Genomic DNA, 9,779 nt, shown 5'->3' on the forward strand with positions numbered 1-9,779 from the left:
CTGGGATGTCACTATTAACTGGGATGTCACTATTAACTGGGATGTCACTATTAACTGGGATGTCACTATTAACTGGGATGTCACTACGTCACTATTAACTGGGATGTCACTATTAACTGGGACGTCACTATTAACTGGGATGTCACTATTAACTTCTACTTCATCACAATCCCGGGTCCGGGAGCACCCCCATCAGTAAAAAAGCTGACTAGCATAGCCTAGCATAGCGTCACAAGTAAATACTAGCATCTAAATATCATTAAATCACAATTCCAAGACACCAGATGAAAGATACACATCTTGTGAATCCAGCCATCATTTCTGATTTTTAAAATGTTTTACAGGGAAGACACAATATGTATTTCTATTAGCTAACCACGGTAGCAAAAGACACAACTTTTTTTTTTCACCATTTTTTTCCTGCATAGGTAGCTATCACAAATTCGACCAAATAAAGATATAAATAGTCACTAACCAAGAAACAACTTCATCAGATGACAGTCTGATAACATATTTATTGTATAGCATATGTTCTGTTAGAAAAATGTGCATATTTCAGGTATAAATCATAGTTTTACATTGCAGCCACCATCACACCTCTCACCAAAGCAACTAGAATAACTACAGAGACCAACGTGAATTACTTAAATACTCATCATGAAACATTTATGAAAAATACACAGCGTACAGCAAATGAAAGACAAAGATCTTGTGAATTCAGCCAATATTTCAGATTTTTTAGGTGTTTTACAGCGAAAACACAATATAGCATTATATTTGCTTACTACAATAGCCAACTACACAACAGCATTGATTCAAGCCAACAATAGCGATAACGAATAAACCAGCAAAAGATATTAATTTTTTCACTAACCTTCTCAAACTTCTTCAGATGACAGTCCTATAACATCATATTACACAATACATATAGAGTTTGTTCGAAAATGTGCCTATTTAGCGGCACAAATTGTGGTTATACAATGAGAATAGTAGCCAAGCTGCCAACAAAATGTCGGGAGAAATCTTGGGAGAGGCACCTAATCTAATCATTAACTAATCATAAACTTGACTAAAAAATACAGGTTGGACAGCAAATGAAAGATACATTAGTTCTTAATGCAACCGCTGTGTTAGATTTTTAAAATTAACGTTACTACAACATACAGCGTGCGTTAAAGCGAGGCCGCACCGAAATTAATGGCGGAATAGGAGTTTTACATTTTCCAACAGAACAACGAATTAACATCATAAATAGTTCTTACTATTTGATCAGCTTTCATCAGAATCTTGGGCAAGTTGTCCTTTGTCCAAAAGAATCGTTGCTTGGTTGTAGATTGTCGCCTTCAACTTTGGAATTAGCAGTAAACATTAGCCATGTGGCGAAGACGTGCCCAACTCACTATAACGCAGCACTAAGAAAATTCAGAAAATCGCAATATACTGATATAAAATCATATAACTCTGTTTAACCTGTCTGGCTCTGGCGTTCCGCTAGCGGAACTCCTCCCACATTCCACTGAAAAGGCAGAGCGCGAAATTCAAAAGATATTTTTTTGAAATATTTAACTTTCACACATTAACAAGTCCAATACAGCAAATGAAAGATACACATCTTGTGAATCCAGTCAACATGTCCGATTTTTAAAATGTTTTACAGCGAAAACACCACATATTTGTTAGCTCACCACCAAATACAAAAAAGGACAGACATTTTTCACAGCACAGGTAGCATGCACAAAGCCAACCTAACTAACCAAGAACCAACCAAACTAACCAAGTAACAACTTCATCAGATAACAGTCTTATAACATGTTATACAATAAATCTATGTTTTGTTCGAAAAATGTGCATATTTGAGGTATAAATCAGTTTTACATTGCAGCTACCATCACAGCTACCGTCACAAATAGGACCGAAACAGCCAGAGTAATTACAGACACCAACGTCAAATACCTAAATACTCATCATAAAACATTTCTGAAAAATTGATGGTGTACAGAAAATTAAAGACAAACAACTTGTGAATCCAGACAATATTTATTTTTTAAGTGTTTTACAGCGAAAACACAATATAGCATTATATTAGCTTACTACAATAGCCTACCACACTACCGCATTCATTCATCAAGGCACGTTAGCGATAGCAATAGGCACGTTAGCGATAGCGAATAAACCAGCAAAAGATATATCATTTTTGACTAACCTTGATAAGCTTCATCAGATGACAGTCCTATAACATCAGGTTATACATACACTTATGTTTTGTTCGAAAATGTGCATATTTAGAGCTGAAATCAGTGGTTATACATTGATGCTAACGTAGCATATTTTTCCCACAACGTCCGGATATTTTTCTGACACACATATTCTGACCAAATAACTATTCATAAACATAACTAAAAAATACATGTTGTATAGGAAATGATAGATACACTAGTTCTTAATGCAATCGCCGTGTTAGAAGTCTAAAAATAACTTCATTACGACATCCAGCTTAGTTATAGCGAGAGAGTACCCAAACTCTGGGCGCCAACAACTAGTTCACATGTACAACAGATATATGAAATAACATCATAAAATGGGTCCTACTTTTGCTGATCTTTCATCAGAATGTTGTACAAGGGGTCCTTTGTCAAGAACAATCGTTGTTTGGTTTTAGAACGACCTTTTTCCCTCTCGATTTAGCAAGCACACTTGCCAAGTGGCGCGAATCTCTCCATCGTCAACAAACTCAGAGAACGGAACACGGCAAAACTCCCGAAGAAATTTCAATAATCTGATTAAACTATATTGAAAAAACATACTTTACGATGATATTGTCACATGTATCAAATAAAATCAAAGCCGGAGATATTAGTCGTCCATAACGACAGCTTATCAGAAGGCAAATCCAGGTCCCTTCTCGCGCTCTCCAGAAAACAGGAAACTGGTGACACGTCATGCCAAGAGCTATTATTCGAGCCCAGATCAAGTTACACACTCAATTTCTTCTCTCACTGCTTGTCGACGTCTAGTGGAAGACGTATGAAGTGCATCTAAACTAATAAATATCAAGGACTTTAATAGGCAGCCCCTAGAACAGTGCATCGATTTCAGATCTTCCACTTCCTGTCAGGAAGTTTGCTGCAAAAGGAGTTCTGTTTTACTCACAGATATAATTCAAACGGTTTTAGAAACTAGAGTGTTTTCTATCCAATAGTAATAATAATATGCATATTGTACGAGCAAGAATTGAGTACGAGGCCGTTTAAATTGGGCACGATTTCCCCCCAAAGTGAAAACAGCGCCCTCTGTCCTCAACAGGTTAAAATAACTACATTATGACGTTCTTAACACCTATATCGAATAAAATCAGAGCCGGATATATCTAAGGCCTATAACAAGAGCTTTCCAGAACGCCATCCTGAGGACTGTCTTGCGTCATGGCGAATGTTGAAAAGAGTGCACCCCCGGTTCCAAGAGCCCTTATATGGCCTCAGATCTGCCTAGCAACTCCATTCCAATTCTCACTATTTGCTGACATCTAGGGGAAGGCGTATGCAGTGCATGTCGACCAATAGAAGACATGCAAATTAATAAACTGACCCTAGAACAGCCTGCCTGATTTCCGATTTCTCACTTCCTCACAGGAAGTTTGCTCCAACTTGAGTTCTGTTTTACTCACAGATATAATTCAAACGGATTTAGAAACTAGAGTGTTTTCTATCCAATAGTGATAATAATATGCATATTGTACGAGCAAGAATTGAGTACGAGGCAGTTTAATTTGGGAACGATTTTTTCCAAAATGAAAACAGCGCCCCCCTATTGACAAGAATTAAGGTCCCCCCCCTCTCGACCCCCACCAGCCATGCACACGTACTTTGTTACCCCCCCCCCCCCCCTCTCGACCCCCACCAGCCATGCACACGTACTTTGTTACCCCCCCCCTCAACCCCCACCAGCCATGCACACATACTTTGTTACCCCCCCCCCCCCCCCTCTCGACCCCCACCAGCCATCCACACGTACTCTGTCTCCCCCTCCCGACCGCCCACCAGCCATCCACACGTACTGTGTTACCCCCCTCAGAGTTTGGGGGTTTATGATGGCCCTGTATGTGATCATTTGCAAATGACCCGTGGCTGAATCTAGTTGATTGGCCTGCTTTGTTTCGGGTTCAGTTTCTCACAGAGCTTGTTGGCTAACCCCCAACGACCCAGGCTACTGAACCAGACCAGTTCTACAAGGCAGTACCACCGTGAATAACTTGTGAAGGAAGTGGTGTCCTGTTAAGGTCAATGAGGAGAGGAGAGGTGTCCTGTTAAGGTCAATAAGGAGAGGAGACCTGTTAAGGTCAATAAGGAGAGGAGAGGTGTCCCGTTAAGGTCAATAAGGAGAGGTGAGGTGTCCTGTTATGGTCAATAAGGAGAGGAGAGGTGTCCTGTTAAGGTCAATAAGGAGAGGAGAGGTGAGGTGTCCTGTTAAGGTCAATAAGGTGAGGTGTCCTGTTAAGGTCAATAAGGAGAGGTGTCCTGTTAAGGTCAATAAGGAGAGGAGAGGTGAGGTGTCCTGTTAAGGTCAATAAGGAGAGGTGACCTGTTAAGGTCAATAAGGAGAGGAGAGGTGTCCTGTTAAGGTCAATAAGGAGAGGTGACCTGTTAAGGTCAATAAGGAGAGGAGAGGTGTCCTGTTAAGGTCAATAAGGAGAGGAGAGGTGACCTGTTAAGGTCAATAAGGAGAGGAGAGGTGTTCTGTTAAGGTCAATAAGGAGGGGTGTCCTGTTAAGGTCAATAAGGAGGGGTGACCTGTTAAGGTCAATAAGGAGAGGAGAGGTGTCCTGTTAAGGTCAATAAGGAGAGGAGTGGTGTCCTGTTAAGGTGAGGTGACCTGTTAAGGTCAATAAGGAGAGGAGTGGTGTCCTGTTAAGGTGAGGTGACCTGTTAAGGTCAATAAGGAGAGGAGTGGTGTCCTGTTAAGGTCAATAAGGAGAGGTGAGGTGTCCTGTTAAGGTCAATAAGGAGAGGTGAGGTGTCCTGTTAAGGTCAATAAGGAGAGGAGAGGTGTTCTGTTAAGGTCAATAAGGTGAGGTGTCCTGTTAAGGTCAATAAGGAGAGGAGAGGTGACCTGTTAAGGTCAATAAGGAGAGGAGAGGTGTCCTGTTAAGGTCAATAAGGAGTGGTGTCCTGTTAAGGTCAATAAGGAGTGGTGTCCTGTTAAGGTCAATAAGGTGAGGTGTCCTGTTAAGGTCAATAAGGAGAGGAGTGGTGTCCTGTTAAGGTCAATAAGGAGTGGTGTCCTGTTAAGGTCAATAAGGTGAGATGACCTGTTAAGGTCAATAAGGAGTGGTGTCCTGTTAAGGTCAATAAGGAGAGGTGAGGTGTCCTGTTAAGGTCAATAAGGAGAGGTGTCCTGTTAAGGTCAATAAGGAGTGGTGTCCTGTTAAGGTCAATAAGGAGAGGTGAGGTGTCCTGTTAAGGTCAATAAGGAGAGGAGAGGTGTCCTGTTAAGGTCAATAAGGAGAGGAGAGGTGTCCTGTTAAGGTCAATAAGGAGAGGAGAGGTGTCCTGTTAAGGTCAATAAGGAGAGGTGTCCTGTTAAGGTCAATAAGGAGTGGTGTCCTGTTAAGGTCAATAAGGAGAGGTGAGGTGTCCTGTTAAGGTCAATAAGGAGAGGTGAGGTGTCCTGTTAAGGTCAATAAGGAGAGGTGTCCTGTTAAGGTCTATAAGGAGAGGTGAGGTGTTCTGTGTTTTCAGACTGTGACTGCTGAGGGCCCAATGTGTGTGTGTGTGTGTGTGTGTGTGTGTGTGTGTGTGTGTGTGTGTGTGTGTGTGTGTGTGTGTGTGTGTGTGTGTGTGTGTGTGTGTGTGTGTGTGTGTGTGTGTGCCAGCAGCACAGAACAGAAACACTCTAATTATGTGGCTGGCTACACACCCTAGCAGTAGGCAGATCTAAGCCAATCAGGAGTGTTTTCACGTTTTAATTTGTGCACCCCTGGTCAGCTCTCAACATGATGCAATCACACACAGCTGTTTGTGTGAATGAGGCCTTGGACTCAAACAAACCCTTCATCATAAGAGTCACTCTGACTGGATATGGAAGCGGTGTGTTGTTGTCTGGTTACATGTAGAGAACATACTACACCATGTGTTGTTGTCTGGTTACATGTAGAGAACATACTACACCATGTGTTGTTGTCTGGTTACATGTAGAGAACATACTACACCATGTGTTGTCTGGTTACATGTAGAGAACATACTACACCATGTGTTGTTGTCTGGTTACATGTAGAGAACATACTACACCATGTGTTGTCTGGTTACATGTAGAGAACATACTACACCATGTGTTGTTGTCTGGTTACATGTAGAGAACATACTACACCATGTGTTGTTGTCTGGTTACATGTAGAGAACATACTACACCATGTGTTGTTGTCTGGTTACATGTAGAGAACATACTACACCATGTGTTGTCTGGTTACATGTAGAGAACATACTACACCATGTGTTGTCTGGTTACATGTAGAGAACATACTACACCATGTGTTGTTGTCTGGTTACATGTAGAGAACATACTATACCATGTGTTGTTGTCTGGTTACATGTAGAGAACATACTACACCATGTGTTGTCTGGTTACATGTAGAGAACATACTACACCATGTGTTGTCTGGTTACATGTAGAGAACATACTACACCATGTGTTGTTGTCTGGTTACATGTAGAGAACATACTGCACCATGTGTTGTTGTCTGGTTACATGTAGAGAACATACTACGCCATGTGTTGTTGTCTGGTTACATGTAGAGAACATACTACACCATGTGTTGTCTGGTTACATGTAGAGAACATACTGCACCATGTGTTGTCTGGTTACATGTAGAGAACATACTACACCATGTGTTGTTGTCTGGTTACATGTAGAGAACATACTACACCATGTGTTGTCTGGTTACATGTAGAGAACATACTACACCATGTGTTGTTGTCTGGTTACATGTAGAGAACATACTACACCATGTGTTGTTGTCTGGTTACATGTAGAGAACATACTACGCCATGTGTTGTTGTCTGGTTACATGTAGAGAACGTACTACACCATGTGTTGTCTGGTTACATGTAGAGAACATACTACACCATGTGTTGTCTGGTTACATGTAGAGAACATACTACACCATGTGTTGTTGTCTGGTTACATGTAGAGAACATACTACACCATGTGTTGTTGTCTGGTTACATGTAGAGAACATACTACACCATGTGTTGTTGTCTGGTTACATGTAGAGAACATACTATACCATGTGTTGTTGTCTGGTTACATGTAGAGAACATACTATACCATGTGTTGTCTGGTTACATGTAGAGAACATACTACACCATGTGTTGTCTGGTTACATGTAGAGAACATACTACACCATGTGTTGTTGTCTGGTTACATGTAGAGAACATACTACACCATGTGTTGTTGTCTGGTTACATGTAGAGAACACCATGTAGAGAACATACTACACCATGTGTTGTCTGGTTACATGTAGAGAACATACTACACCATGTGTTGTTGTCTGGTTACATGTAGAGAACATACTACACCATGTGTTGTCGTCTGGTTACATGTAGAGAACATACTACACCATGTGTTGTCTGATTACATGTAGAGAACATACTACACCATGTGTTGTTGTCTGGTTACATGTAGAGAACATACTACACCATGTGTTGTTGTCTGGTTACATGTAGAGAACATACTACACCATGTGTTGTCTGGTTACATGTAGAGAACGTACTACACCATGTGTTGTTGTCTGGTTACATGTAGAGAACATACTACACCATGTGTTGTTGTCTGGTTACATGTAGAGAATATACTGCACCATGTGTTGTTGTCTGGTTACATGTAGAGAACATACTACACCATGTGTTGTTGTCTGGTTACATGTAGAGAACATACTACACCATGTGTTGTCTGGTTACATGTAGAGAACATACTACACCATGTGTTGTTGTCTGGTTACATGTAGAGAACATACTACACCATGTGTTGTTGTCTGGTTACATGTAGAGAACATACTACACCATGTGTTGTTGTCTGGTTACATGTAGAGAACATACTACACCATGTGTTGTCTGGTTACATGTAGAGAACATACTACACCATGTGTTGTTGTCTGGTTACATGTAGAGAACATACTACACCATGTGTTGTTGTCTGGTTACATGTAGAGAACATACTACACCATGTGTTGTTGTCTGGTTACATGTAGAGAACATACTACACCATGTGTTGTTGTCTGGTTACATGTAGAGAACATACTGCACCATGTGTTGTTGTCTGGTTACATGTAGAGAACATACTACACCATGTGTTGTCTGGTTACATGTAGAGAACATACTACACCATGTGTTGTTGTCTGGTTACATGTAGAGAACATACTACACCATGTGTTGTTGTCTGGTTACATGTAGAGAACATACTGCACCATGTGTTGTTGTCTGGTTACATGTAGAGAACATACTACACCATGTGTTGTTGTCTGGTTACATGTAGAGAACATACTACACCATGTGTTGTTGTCTGGTTACATGTAGAGAACATACTGCACCATGTGTTGTTGTCTGGTTACATGTAGAGAACATACTACACCATGTGTTGTTGTCTGGTTACATGTAGAGAACATACTACACCATGTGTTGTTGTCTGGTTACATGTAGAGAACATACTACACCATGTGTTGTCTGGTTACATGTAGAGAATATACTGCACCATGTGTTGTTGTCTGGTTACATGTAGAGAACATACTACACCATGTGTTGTTGTCTGGTTACATGTAGAGAACATACTACACCGTGTGTTGTTGTCTGGTTACATGTAGAGAACATACTACACCATGTGTTGTTGTCTGGTTACATGTAGAGAACATACTACACCATGTGTGGTTGTCTGGTTACATGTAGAGAACATACTACACCATGTGTTGTTGTCTGGTTACATGTAGAGAACATACTACACCATGTGTTGTTGTCTGGTTACATGTAGAGAACATACTACACCATGTGTTGTCTGGTTACATGTAGAGAACATACTACACCATGTGTTGTTGTCTGGTTACATGTAGAGAACATACTGCACCATGTGTTGTTGTCTGGTTACATGTAGAGAACATACTACACCATGTGTTGTCTGGTTACATGTAGAGAACATACTACACCATGTGTTGTTGTCTGGTTACATGTAGAGAACATACTACACCATGTGTTGTTGTCTGGTTACATGTAGAGAACATACTGCACCATGTGTTGTTGTCTGGTTACATGTAGAGAACATACTACACCATGTGTTGTCTGGTTACATGTAGAGATCATACTACACCATGTGTTGTCTGGTTACATGTAGAGAACATACTACACCATGTGTTGTTGTCTGGTTACATGTAGAGAACATACTACACCATGTGTTGTTGTCTGGTTACATGTAGAGAACATACTGCACCATGTGTTGTTGTCTGGTTACATGTAGAGAACATACTACACCATGTGTTGTCTGGTTACATGTAGAGAACATACTACACCATGTGTTGTCTGGTTACATGTAGAGATCATACTACACCATGTGTTGTTGTCTGGTTACATGTAGAGAACATACTACACCATGTGTTGTTGTCTGGTTACATGTAGAGAACATACTACACCATGTGTTGTTGTCTGGTTACATGTAGAGAACATACTACACCATGTGTTGTTGTCTGGTTACATGTAGAGAACATACTACACCATGTGTTGTCTGGTTACATGTAGAGAACA

Source organism: Salvelinus fontinalis, chromosome 39 (genome assembly GCF_029448725.1).
Source record: "Salvelinus fontinalis isolate EN_2023a chromosome 39, ASM2944872v1, whole genome shotgun sequence".
Taxonomy (NCBI): Eukaryota; Metazoa; Chordata; class Actinopteri; order Salmoniformes; family Salmonidae; genus Salvelinus; species Salvelinus fontinalis.